The following is a 14,405-nucleotide window of genomic DNA, read 5'->3' as shown; positions in this document are numbered from 1 at the left end:
GTCAATCCGGAGCTTGCGAGTGGCGGGTTGAAATCCTGGCTCATAATATTTACCACTAGCTTTTTGGTGAAGGATACACGATAACATCGTAAGGAAACCCGGACCATCCCCCAAAAAAATATTTTTATTAGATAAAGATAACATATACTTAGATTCCATCCCAAAATGCGATTTTGCTCACTGTTTTTAAGCAGCAAAATAACCCTGTTCGAGCTCTCGAAAAGCCATTGTTTATGCGAGCGGTCGGCTCTCGTTGTTAGGGATTTGTAAAAGCAACAATGTCATTTAAAAAGCAACTGTAACTTGATAATATTAAGGTTCAAATCTATGTTTTGGTAATGTAGGACGATCGACCACCTCAATGTCACCAAAATGTCACTTTTGTCACTGACAGATCGGTATCGTATCGCTGTGACATCTTATAGTTTTAAGCATTGTTCGAATAGGGTTGTTTCCATCTACAAATCTTAGGGCAGATTGTATCCCAATAAATTCTTTTGGTCTATAAGAACATGTTAAACTACTTTTAGGGGACCTGTAATGACCATATTTTTGTAAATATTGAATTTAAAATATCTTTTGGCACACGTCACGTGACCGAACTCGAAACGTCTTTGAAGATTCTGATGACGTCACAGCTCTCGGATTGACACTGTTGACAGTTAGGCGATAAAAAACAAATGACAAATGTCAGTTGACAGTTCGTATCTTCTACGTATGTATGTAGTTATGTGTCAAACCGTAAACTGTGACGTCACACAATTTTCAAAGAGCGTTTTGGGCACGAAAGCATATGTCAAAATATATTTTGTTAATTTAACATATTTAAAGCCGTTTTTGGGGGTGGGCGGGCGTTTCGGCAACGCGCATGTAACTCCTCTGGAGTTGCAGGCGTACATAGGCTACAGAGACTGCTGACCATCAGGCGGGCCGTATGCTTGTCTGCCACCGACGTAGTATAAAAAAAAATGACGAAACCAAGTCGGTTATAACATTGCCAACTAATCCTTTTATGTGGTCATGGAAAGTAAGAGAGACGTCGTATGTAACCCCCAGGTCTTTGACATTCGTTACGCCAGTTTACATCTTATTTAGAGACAGTATACATCTCTAATAAAGTATTTATTATTTCATAGATTCGATATTTGTAATTGTTTTTTTTTTTTTAATTTATTGTTTGTAAAAATGGACATTTAAAAGTGCCCCTGTGGCCTATTTGCTGAATAAATGTTTGATATTTGATAGTTATAACTTCCGACCCATGGACATACTGTGCAATTAAAGGTTCTGGCGAGCGAGTATAGGACATAACGCAACATTTAGAAACGTTAAAATGCAGTTTATTCGCGTTTTGTTTAAACCTTTTTTAATAAGGCAAACACAATGAATAAGTACAACATTTTCCTATAAAACAAACAGAACAAGCTAGAATTAAGGGGGCGTTCACAAATTGCCTGCCAATTATGGTATATTATCGAATGAATATTGGAACTGTACTTAATGACAGGCTGGCAACATTTGGTGCACGTCATTGGGCTTTCAAATGTTATATTTTTATTACGAGCCAGTGTCGGACCACGCTAAGTTTTCATGCCAAGTGATACATCAAGAATGGAGTTTATACGGATATGAGGGAAGTATACTAAGTGATCGTTCATAAAAAAAGAAAAAACGTTTTTCCACTTCTAAATATTTTCCATTTTCCATGATTTTAATACCAACCAATAATACCGGTAACTCTTCAATTGACTGACCAAGGGCGGGTTAAAATCCAGCAAGCTGTACACGCACTTTTTTCATTACTTACACAATTAAATTGTTGCACATTGTTGAGTTAAAAACTTACCCACTTTGTACCTAAGATGGACTACTTACCTACCTAATATTGGTACCTATGAACTGATGTAAACAGTAATGAAATAAACGTATTTGTATTTGTATGATTTTTTAGTATATTATTTGCCACAATAAAAAGCCAGGTTTTTTCTAAATTTGAAAATCAAAAAAAAAGATTTTTCTATAAAAGCGAAACCTATAAACTTAGAATATATTCTGCTGAAGCGATCGACATCAAAATTAAAGTGATTTGTTAAGATTTAGTTAGTGGAAAACAGTTTCTCCCAAAATGAAATGAATGATGATTTTTCATAGAAAAATTACCGTTGTTTCGCTATATTCGAAAAGCTATTCTTCCCTCTTAAGGGGCCTGTTCAAGAACAAAAAATTGTTTGTTTTTTTTGTCTGTGGCCAAACATATTGCCTGGCAACACTTTTTTTCTCTAACTTCCTTCTTAGACCAACACGGCCATGGCGTGTTGTACTAGTGGCATTCAATTTGTTTTTCTATAAAAAAAAGTTCATACCATGTATTATTTCTACTACAGGGCCCACTGATTACCAGTTCGCCGGACGACATCGGGCCTGACAGTTATTAGCAAAAGTTGACAATCGCGAATAACTGACATTCCGATATCGTCCGGCGAACTGGTAATCAGTGGGTTCCTTTACCTACTGGCAAGTTTATGCAAAGTTAGCGTGGTCAGAGTATATTCGATTGGTATTTTTAGGCATGGCAAAAACCTGCGTTGACCGAGCGGCATGACGGTAGGTAGATTATAAACTATACTATCCGCAAAACTATCGGGCCGGTCAGGTCAGGTCATAATGCAATCTCTTTCACTCTTGGTTGGTCTTAACAAGGGTAAAGGAGATAGCATTATGATCTTAGTGGCCAGTTAGTTTTGCGGCAAGTATAGCGTAACCTACTACGTTACATTGTAAACTGACGGGTGTAAAATATTACGGTGTTATATTATATACAATTAGGGTGACCAGCGGTGCCAGCATGGATCCATTTTTATCACTTGTCACTATGCCCGTCACTTTCGCTCTTACATACTTGTTAGAACGTGACAGGTATGGTTACAAATGATAAAGATGCGACCATCTTAGCCCTAAGGTGTCCCGTATTTTACGGGTTGCCCCGTATTTCAGGGACAAATTTTTCATTGTCCCGTAATTTGGCGAAACCAATACGTAATTGTATGATTCAATGGCATTTAATGATAAAAATACCCATTCGAACAATATGTATTTTCTCGCACACAGCGGTGAACACTGCGCGGTCGCTCGAATGCATATTCGATCGAATGACGTGGTTAAGAGACTTGAGAGTTGAGAGTGAGTGAGTGAGTGAGAAAATGTAAGTTTGTAAATATAGGTTATTTAGATGATTATTTCACATTTTCCTTTCCTAATACTATAAAAATTGTTGTGTTTTTAAATATTCAATATTGTTTTTATTAAACTCTCTCATTAAGAAATTTAGCAATTAGGTTATAGCAAATTTTAGTAATAAAAAAATGAATATTGATGTTTAATAAAAAACGGCCTGTCCCGTATTTTGACCTCGATCCCGTATTTTCAATGCAGTTTTCCCGTAAAACCGGAAATCAGATCTGGTCACCCTATACAACGCCAAATTTTAGTAATTTTTTAATAAAAAACGGCCTAGGCCTGTCCCGTATTTTCAATGTAATTTTCCCGTAGAACCGGAAATCAGTACCCCTAGTGTACATTTATTCGATGGCGTAACGTGACGTACGCGTTTGCGTTAAGTCTCATTTTGTATGAGATTTTGAGTTTCCAAAACGTTCCGCTTGGCGCGCTGTGCCCAAATCCCATACTAAATGAGACTTGACGCAAACGCGTACGTCACGTTTCGAAATCGAATAAATTTACACTAGGGGCTCTGACTTGTCAGAGAATGGTCAGATCACTCTCACAAAGGAAAAGTTTTCGTTATGATTTTCCTCAACATTTGGACAAATGTTGGTGCAAGTTTGTCCACAATTAGGGGCTGGTGGGCGGAGCGATATGAGTTATTTGATATGGCCATACTAATTGAATGCCCTTTACGGAGCTGATTGTATAACGAATAGACATGACCAATTATTTATATGAAAACATTGTATTAAGGTTACGAAAGTTTGTAATTGACCTTTCATATGTATGTGGAGGTCAAATAACTTTTTAAACCTCGGCTCTGCTGGTTTTTTTTTTCGAAAAAAAATCTATAACTTAAGCAAAAGTTTGTTCAGGAATATCAGGATTATCATACAGTCAAGCCGCAAGACGTCAATCACAAAATATCATTGACATATCTTAAACGGGCCTTACGGGAGCTAAGAATGGTGCTAGTTCAGTGGTGCCAATACCGAGCCAATCGTGCAGTCTAAAGCAACTAGTTGCGACCAATCGCCCGCGTGATGCGAACTCAACAACCAATCGCGTTGTGGCGTTAGACTGCACGATTGGCTCGAATTCGTGTGCGTGACACCGCTGTACTGGGCTATAACCGCGAAAATCGAAGTTCATCAATGGCGATGGCGGGCATGTTTCTCTGTCACTCTAATTACGTCTTAATGAGAGTAAAAGAGAAAGATCCCCGCAATTTGCGAAGTTCGGTTTTCCCGGTAGGCCCCCTGGCCCCATTCTTATTACCCGAAAGGCTCGCCCTTAGATATATGTCAATGACAAATAAGGATAGTAAAAATCAAAATCGTGATTTATTATTTCTTCAATGTTTTTCGAAGAGAACTAAAAACGATATCTCCCTCTATGAATGTCAAGTTTCCTGAAACAAAAATGTCTTACTGATGTCAACTGTCAAATAACTAGATAATGTTTCAATTTCTTTTATGTATATTTTTTTATGCAGAAAAGACCGTCCAGGATATGTTAGGAATTTTAGGCTAATGTAAGGACTTATGCCAGGATATTAATGCTTTTATCTTAAAGTGTGTGTAACTGTACATAATTAGGCTTTAAAAAACACGTGTGATTCTTTTATGAAACTCATTTCATTCGTTTCATAAATCCACACTCGTATTTAAATACCTTTTATTATGTAGCAGTCACATAAACGACTAATTGCAACCCTACTTATAATTAGATATAGGTGCAGTGCAGGGTTTATAATTTGGATCACGGCCTAATCGGCCATCTTATGCCAAGCATTATAATTGCTGCAAATTACGAAACTCTAGCACACCAAGCTTCTGAGTAGAAAAGGACGAAATCAAATTTTCTATTCACGCCTACGATTTTAAATTTGCCGCCTCTTTCTACAGACGGAAATGGCTTGCCAAACTATAGGTATCAAACGGAATTACTGTTATACTGTACAGTACAAGTTGTACAACAGAGACACGTTTATCGTTGTCTCTTGCGCTCGAATACAGCGAGAGCGAGAAGTGAAGAAAGATACTCCCTACATGTGGATCATGTTTAAATTTAGACGTTGGGGTTTCTCAGTTAATCTCAGTGAATTTGGCAAATGACTAGTAAGTAAGCGGTAAGCGCTACTTGCACCATCCCACTAAGACCTCGTTCCCACTACCTATGTCGTCTGTCGGGACGATTTTTTATCGTGTGTCGTAGCGGCAGAACATTTTATATGAAACTATTTACACTCGTGCGACAACGATTTTGTGTCGGATCCGACATAAAATATCGTGTGTTTTGTCAGCCCTCCGTCCGGAAAAAAATCGTGTCGGATGGCACTGTTCACATGATGTCGGATGTCGGGCCGACCCCGCCCGCGCCGCACCCCCTGTGCCTCCCGAGCGTCGCTGCCGCTCGCTGATCGCATCGCGCATACACATTTTGGCGCGCAAGCAGAGTTGTTGCGTAAGTACGTCGTGTACAGAAGCCTCGTTTGACTGTCGTTAAAATGGCACCAGCTGCGGTCGTGGCCGACAGCAGACTAGTGTGATCAGATGCGCCGACACCCGATTAAAAATCGTCCCGACAGACGACTAGTGTGAACAGAGGCGCCGACACCCGATTAAAAATCGTCCCGACAACCGACTAGTGTGAACAGAGGCGCCGACACCCGATTAAAAATCGTCCCGACAACCGACTAGTGTGAACAGAGGCGCCGACACCCGATTAAAAATCGTCCCGACAACCGACTAGTGTGAACAGAGGCGCCGACACCCGATTAAAAATCGTCCCGACAACCGACTAGTGTGAACAGAGGCGCCGACACCCGATTAAAAATCGTCCCGACAGACGACTAGTATGAACAGAGACGCCGACACCCGATTAAAAATCGGCGCGACAGACGACTAGTTTAAAACTTTAGCATTCTATCCATTCCTAAGTCTACGTCCACACAAACACTCAAAACGTATAATTTGTTAACGAGCAGAAGCTACGCTTGTGGGGAGCCACCCTTATACAACCTGAAGCGAAATGACGTATCTGCTGAAATATACCAAGCTAATAACGACCTTAAGTATATAAGGTACGGTGCAAAATTGATTACGTTTGTGTAAATAATTGTGTCTTTTGTATTGTGAGTAAGTTATTCCGGTTGTTTTAAAATGAACCGTTTTTTTAACAAGATAAAGTTTAGTTTGCATTGAAGTTGTTTTGGAGTAGCATTGAATAAATGTTGATCGATTATCTGTAATTTTGATAGTTTGTTTAATTATTTCCTTATTGATTGAGATTGATAGTTAGTGTTTTGTGAATTGTGAGTTATGTTTTGTTTAACAAATTTCTGAATGTTATTTTGTTTTGGAATTAGAATTTAAAAAAAATCATTTTGCACAAGCTTTTATCGTTGATTGTACTTTTATTTTCATAGGCAACTAATACTCGTTTAGACAATTCCAACAACCCCAAACACAATTAATTTGAGTTCCCATGGCCACCTCCTGTATATCTGTGTACAGCGCAATCGGAAATCGGGACGTGCAAATTTTTCTTCTTAAATTTGACCCACACTAACTGGGTCAAAAATTATACCCACACTAACTAGGTAAACATTATTTTCTTGGTCTTGTTGCTGACCACTCTGCCACGCGCTTATTTCTGTATTTAATCAAATAAATAACAAAGGAAGAGTGTAATTGCATGTGTTGTGTTTCTCGCTGTATATTATTTACATTTTCCATGAAAAAAAATCAAAATGTCATCTCATACAAAAAGCTCCACTCCATTACATTGTTTGGGGACAAAAAACAAGACAACGAAAATTATTTTGACCCGAATAACACACTAACATACTAACAGGGCAAGTTAATAAAAGCTTGTAAAAAATCGGCAAATGTCGCATTTTTTGTATTGACCGTTTTTTTACTGCCTTATACAATAATTTGTACAAAAAATATTCGTCAATTATTAAATGATCAGCAATTTGTATGTAGCACATCGAAATGGACAGCATACGTTTTTGCAACCATAAAAAAGCATTATACTCCATCAAGTCAAGTGCCGCAAGTGTGAACCCTACGTCGGTAAACATTAACACACATGTCAACATCCCTAATTATAAACGAATTCTATTTTTAAAACGCAATTAACCAATTTGTCACCGCCGCTGGCAACACGCTCGACTAACATTATTTTATAGCCCTGGCAACATTTTAGCGTCTTTGAAAATGGAACCGAAAATCGCGCTGAAATCGCAATGGGGCGCGAAATGCGACGGTTTCGCGCCTTTGAGCTCTAAAAATAAGATGGCGGACAGCTGAAGGATGGGATTGTTTTATCGCGGGTAGAGTCATAACATGTGGGCCATTCTACTATTTATTGTAAGTATTTATATATAACATATGCTATTTTATTTAGCAGACGAAACGCTCGACGGCCAAAAATTACCGCCCATGATAACTACAATACCATAAGATTTACCAAGACTCAGAACCGGTTTATTTCGGGTTTCCTCCGAACTTTTATAAGAACTTTATTGTAACCTAAAAAACCGGTTCATTCGACGAGAAACGAAACGACTAGCCGGCCTAGTGGTGTGCCATGTAAACATAGACACCGACACAGGAAGAAACCGGTTTTTAATGTTCTAAACCGGTTGATAAGACAAAAACTGTTCTCAAAAAAACAGGTTTAATAATAACGGTTTTTCGAGCGAAACCGAAATTATTATTTTTTACGCCAAGTACGTGATAACGGTTTCGAAATTTAACCGGTTTCTGAGCCTTGGGATTTGCCTGCCTTTAATATCTTGAAGGTTGAAGATCTTATACTCTATCGGCCCGGAAATACCACGGGCAACAGTTTATTCCATAATGTGGTAATTAGGGTAGGTTAGGTTAGGTTAAGAATTTCAAGGTAATTTAGGTTTATGATCTTATCTGTAAAAAAGGGTTATATTTATATAACCTGTGCATCTACCTAATGACCGATCTACAATTCATTTATATTTTATTTTATTTTATTTATTTATTTACACAAATGTATATAGCACCACGAGTTGACACTGGCATATTCGCTAACGTGTTCGTAACTTATTTTCTATGCATCTCGGTAGTACTAGCATATTAGTGCAAGCGAGATGTGTAGAAAGTAAGTTATCCAGACATTAGGCGTTAGCGAATAGGTGTCTTACTTTCCTTTTCCATACTTATAGCTGGCATTTATTATATATATAATATGTATTTTAATATATGTATGTATAAAATAAATCTTTTATGTCACATCGGTCGCAAAAGGTTGTCGGCGACAACGGAAGGGTTAAATCGACCGAAATGATGAATACGATGGGCGTTCCACAGGGCTCGTGTTTATCAAATACCCTTTTCAGCCTGCTACTCAATGATCTGCCTAGTGTCATTCACGAAGCGGAAATATATATGTATGCCGACGACGTGGCCGCCGTTGTGAGTGCGAAAACGGCACAGGAGCTGGAGATAAAATTAAATTCAGTAGTTCAGCGGCTGGAGTGGTGGTTCCAATTAAATGGCCTGGCATTAAATAAGGAAAAAACTATGTTTCTCGTATTCCAGCTTAATGGCACATCCCAGCCACCCTGCCGGGTCACTACTGACCAGCAAACAGCGCTGCAAATGGTCCAAACGACAAAGCTGCTAGGCTTTCATGTCGATAGTGGCCTAAAGTGGGACCACCACATAGAAGAGCTCTGCTCCAAGTTGGGGCGCGCTTGCTTCGCGCTCCGTCGTCTAGCGAGCACGGCTTCGCGCGACGTAGTATTGTCGTGTTACTATGCGACTGTCCACAGTCTCCTCACCTACGGCGTGGAACTGTGGGCACGCGCCGCGGACGCCGGGCGAGCTTTCCGAATGCAGAAGCGGGCTGTGCGCGCCATTGCCGGGTTGCCCGACGATGCATCGTGCAGAGAGCTATTTAAGGAGTTCAAGATTATGCCCCTTCCTTGCGAGTTCATCTACCAGATAGCTCTCTTCACGCACAACAATTTGAGTACGTTCCGTCAACGTGGCGTAAACCCATCCCGCGAGATGCGCAGTAACAAGCTCGCCCACCTCCTCGTCACCCCCGTACACAAGCTACGCAAATCCGAAAGGTCGGTGTACGTCGTCGGCCCGGCAGTGTACAACAGAATACCGGATGAAATAAAAAAAGATGCGGCTTCTGCGGTGGCCTTTAAGTTGAAATTGCGCAAGTGGCTTCTTAGCAATACATTCTATTCCATAGACGAATTCTTTGATCTGCCTAACATATAAATATTATTCATTTACTATAATCTAGTCACTTGTATAAAGCATAGATACTTAAATTAAATGTGTAATAATTAAATTGAATAAAATTAATTAATTACCTAATGATATGAAAACCATCATGAACATGACATGTAACTTGGCGTTATAAATAAATTATTTGTATTTGTATTTGTATTTGTATGTATTTATATATCTTTTTTATTTATATTTGTATATGATATATTGTTTTGTTTTGTGTTTATTCTGTGCTAGACTTTTTTTATTGCATCTGGAACACATACTGACATGACATTTTTTTTTAATTCGGTTACCTAAAGGTTGTCTGGAAGAGATCGCTTTTTAGAGATAAGACCGCCTGTTGTTTACCTCTTCTTTATTTGTTGTATTATTTGTACTGTTTCTGTATTGAGGTGTGCAATAAACAGTATTTGTATTGTATTGTATGTCTGTGTCAAACTCGTGGTAAAACTAAAGTACCTATTTGTTTTCTCTAAATATTATAAGCAGCAATTTGTATTACTTAAAACTGAATATTTGTTAATGTTATCCCGAAAAGTAGAATAACCCAAGTGAGATATTTTAGTTCAGAATCATTTTGGAAGTTCTTAAGTTACCTACTTATTGAGTTGGAGTAGTGTAGAGTAACATAACGGTTTCTAAATTATGTAATTAACGTTTTTACTCAATTTTACTCTATAATTAGGTTTAAATAATATTATCTTCACAAATAGCCGGTAAAACCGACAAATTAAATTATCTGTTCGACTTTCCTTGTCCTTGATTTACGACAAAAGTTCACCGCGTCCATAATAAATTGCCGAGCCATCTAAATCTTTTCACTTAAAAGGCTGTCTCAGTTTTGGTATTTTATTTATACATTTTATTGCTTTATTCATAGGTATGTATTATCGGAAGTTACTAGTATAGTCGCGGATTTTAATTGTTGAGCCATTTATGGTTTACTTTACATTGGACATTTCATACCGTTAGTATAAACAACCAGAATAGGTTGAACCTTTATGTAAGAATAATGTTTTAAGTTTTCTGTAACTTTTCGATTCGATATTATGCACCTATCCCTGCCCTGTGCCGACTTTGATTGGCCAAAGTGTTCCACACTTTTTATTTATTTTTAGATTTAGATTTTAAGTTTTATAGGTTATAATTGTATTGGTTTTTTTTCTTGTATTATTGATAAATGTTATTTTACCTGCAATTTATAATATAATCTGTATTATGAAATAAATTAATCTAAATGTAAAGGATGACCTTAGCCATTGGACAAACCCTGAAATCCCACGTAGGGTTACTTCTCAGGAATGCTCTGACATTAATATATTTTTAATTAGAACACAAGATAAAATAATGTTTTTTTCGAACAAAAGTTATTTGCAATAATCGACAACAAAAAGAAACACACTGTTTTAATCTTTGGCAGTGTTTTTGACAATTTGTTTGAAATATTTGATAATGATGACGTTTTTCAAAAGTCAGAAGCTTATTAGTGTCATAAATAAAAAAGATAATCAAAATGGTCGAAGAAGGTTCCATACTATTCTTTGAGGATATTACCTTAGGAGCTTCTAGCACATACGGCTGCTCCAAAGTGAAAAATGGTAATTGTTAATTTCATCGAAACCGCTACACCGGCTGCTATGATACTTTGTACACTGGTTCTAAATACCCTAACGCATATGTACATTTCGGCTTTGTCCAATGGCTAGGGACACACTGTATATGTTTGTGTCTCTGTAATACATGTCAGTACAATATGACAGCTAATGACATTAGTCTTATTCTATCTATTTTACATAGCTATTTTCCTAGGCCATAAGAAGGGAAAGAATTTAACAAGGACGTGTTCTAAAATATGCAAATTGGAACTCACAAATCCCAACTTACATTGTACGGTCTCGTCTGAAAATAGACACGGGCGACAAAGTGCCAAAAATATGTATACACCTTAACATATGCGCAATAAGGTGGTGTAACTCGTGCATACATATTTTTGGGACTTTGTTCGTATGGATATTTTTTGACGTGACTGTGCACTAGCACAGCACAAAAATACGTTACAGCTATTTACTTTTAATCAGTTCTTTAATTGACTCATTTGGCCGCCATAATAAAACTTAAACGCCCTGTCACCGACATCCTGACATGTGTGCCAACGCCAACAACGCAACTGCCTGGGGAAAGAAGGGCGTAAATGATACTTTGGTTGGCGCGAAGACACAAAATGGGACTTCGTCCTTTAACACATGAGCAAGCCATTTTATCCGATATTCAGTGCATACCCGCCAGGCTAGATTTCACTGACGAAGCTCACGGAGAGCTACCTCCACTCTATCTGCCCAGTTGACCCACAGGGCGGCGTCCAGTCGGTCGACCCAAATATGCTCTTTTTACAGCACGGATTTGTCCTATTCTTTCGAGGTGGCCAAGCCAACGGAGACGATGTGCTTTGGTCTCACCAAATATATTCGGTTTGGCTATGAGTTCTTCAATTTCAGCATTTTTTCGAATAACAGCCTGCGTAGCCAACATGCCAATCGTTAACGCTCCGTAGCGTAGTTTACATGTTACAAGGCAATAAAGATTTACCATAAGATTTGACTTCTTTGCTCCAAAAGTTGCTACAAAATTCGCAATTTAATTTAAATTTTAAAATTATTATATTGTGTTAGGGTTTGTGCACAAATCACGCGAAGTTTTTTGGCTACTTTTTACCCTCCTCCCCCAACGTGATCTATCGTGATTTTTTCGTAACCCCCCCTCCTCCCTATAGAACTTCGCATCATTTGTGCACAAGCCCTCAGGTATGTTTATATATGTATACGCAAATTAAAAGTAGACCATCACTATAACTACGCTCTAAGGTCCGACCGAGATCTCGGTCTCGGTCTCGGTCTCGGCATTCTCGGCCAAAAATCGGGCCGAGATCTCGGTCTCGGCTCTCGGCCAAAATGGGCCGAGATTCTTGCCGAGACCGAGACTAGGCAATAAGTTATCATTGGTGGATTTTGAATTTACCGCGCACGAGGGCCCGTTTCTAAGCCACCCGTTGGTTGCTTCGCCCGCTTGGTGTGAGGTTTTTTGTGATTTTGATTGGTTTCGTACTCACATTTTAAGCCAATTACTTATAAAATACGGTGTTGGGATCGGATAGGCTCGGTTGCCAGTAATGACTTGTTCTTTGGTTCTTTTCGTTTTGTGGTTGTTGTTATTGCGGAAAATTTAATAAATGAGTGTATATTGTTATTGAGATGTAACTTAAATTAACTTGATGTGGGTGTAAGATGACACTGGATATTTTGATACTTAATATATTTTTGTTTACGGGAGAAAGTAAAGCAGTAGGTAAGTACAAAACAATAACTGTGGCGGATTACTGTTGTGGAATATTGGACATAATTTCATGCTAACATTTCTATGCAATTTTGACGAAACTCGCGGTGTGGTTTTTGAGACACAAGCACAAGACAGCAAGCCACTAATTGACCAGTTAAACGACGAGCATTGTCACAATTTAACGGACCATAACGCTGAATAATTACGTTTTTTTAGTAACAATGTATAACTTTTTTAATTTTGTTTTTTGTTACTATACCTCTTTTTGTGCACATTCGTACTTGAAAAACCGGCCAAGTGCATGTCGGGCAACGTATAATGGAGGGTTCCGTACCTTCATACAATACAAAAAGCCAGTCAAGCAAAAGAGCGAATGTTCGTGGCACTTCCTTCATTTTAATAAGAATATATTCAAAATCATTTTACTGAAAAAGTATTTATTACAGCTTAATTATTTACCTTACTAAGATGCGACTTACATAATACACCTTCGTTCCATATATCGTTATAAAATATATCATATAGTTTTTGAGTAAAATGGTTGTGACATACGGACAGACACAGACAGACGGCAATGGCGAAACTATAAGTTGTTTGGTTGTTTCCATCTACAAATCTTAGGGCAGAATTGTATCCCAATAAATTCTTTTAGATTATAAGAACATGTTAAACTACTTTTAGGGGACCTGTAATGACTATATTTTTGTAAATATTGAATTTAAAATATCTTTTGGCACACGTCACGTGACCAAACTCGAAACGTCATTGAAGATTCTGATGACGTCATTACTCTCGGATTGACACTGTTGACAGTTAGGCGATAAACAACATATGACAAATGTCAGTTGACAGTTCGTATCTTCTACGTGTGTATGTAGTTATGTGTCAAACCGTAAACTGTGACGTCACACAATTTTCAAAGAGCGTTTTGGGCGCGAAAGCATCTGTCAAAATATATTTTGTTAATTTAACATATTTAAAGCCGTTTTTAGTATAAAAGTTGAATTTTAGGGCAAGTTTTAGTTAATATAGAAAGTAATACAAGCGTTTCAAAAAAATTGAAACAACCCTATTATTTCAAGATTGATAGTTACACCCTTCTTCCTATTAGTCAGAACAAGAATTCGAATTAAAATACCAGCGACAAAAGGCAATCAATACACACGTCAAGCTCGCCGCAGTCACAGTCTAATTTGGTGCCAAATAACAATTAACAAAGTCGGCAGTGCCTAACGAGCGGTTTGTCAGAGCATTCAGTGTTCAAACAGGCTGTGATGGATGGGTGGGCTATTCTGTTTGGATACGGTCTCAAGTGTAGTGATACAGTAGAAACCTAAAGAATACCTAGATTACAGATTAGAGATGGATATCGGTATTCTGAAATCCCGAAACACTGGATTATCGGACCGACTTCCATTAAATTGACTTTCATTCTTATTGCGCAAAGGATAAAGGATAGAAAAACAGTAAAATTATTATCACATTGTAACGTTATTTAGAAACGTTTCTAATAACGTTGTTGACAGATCTTCCCTAATTATACATGTC

This window comes from Cydia pomonella, chromosome 26 (assembly GCF_033807575.1).
Source record: "Cydia pomonella isolate Wapato2018A chromosome 26, ilCydPomo1, whole genome shotgun sequence".
NCBI classification, from domain to species: domain Eukaryota; kingdom Metazoa; phylum Arthropoda; class Insecta; order Lepidoptera; family Tortricidae; genus Cydia; species Cydia pomonella.
The sequence above is the reverse complement of the archived record's forward strand: the minus strand, read 5'-3'. Positions refer to the sequence as shown.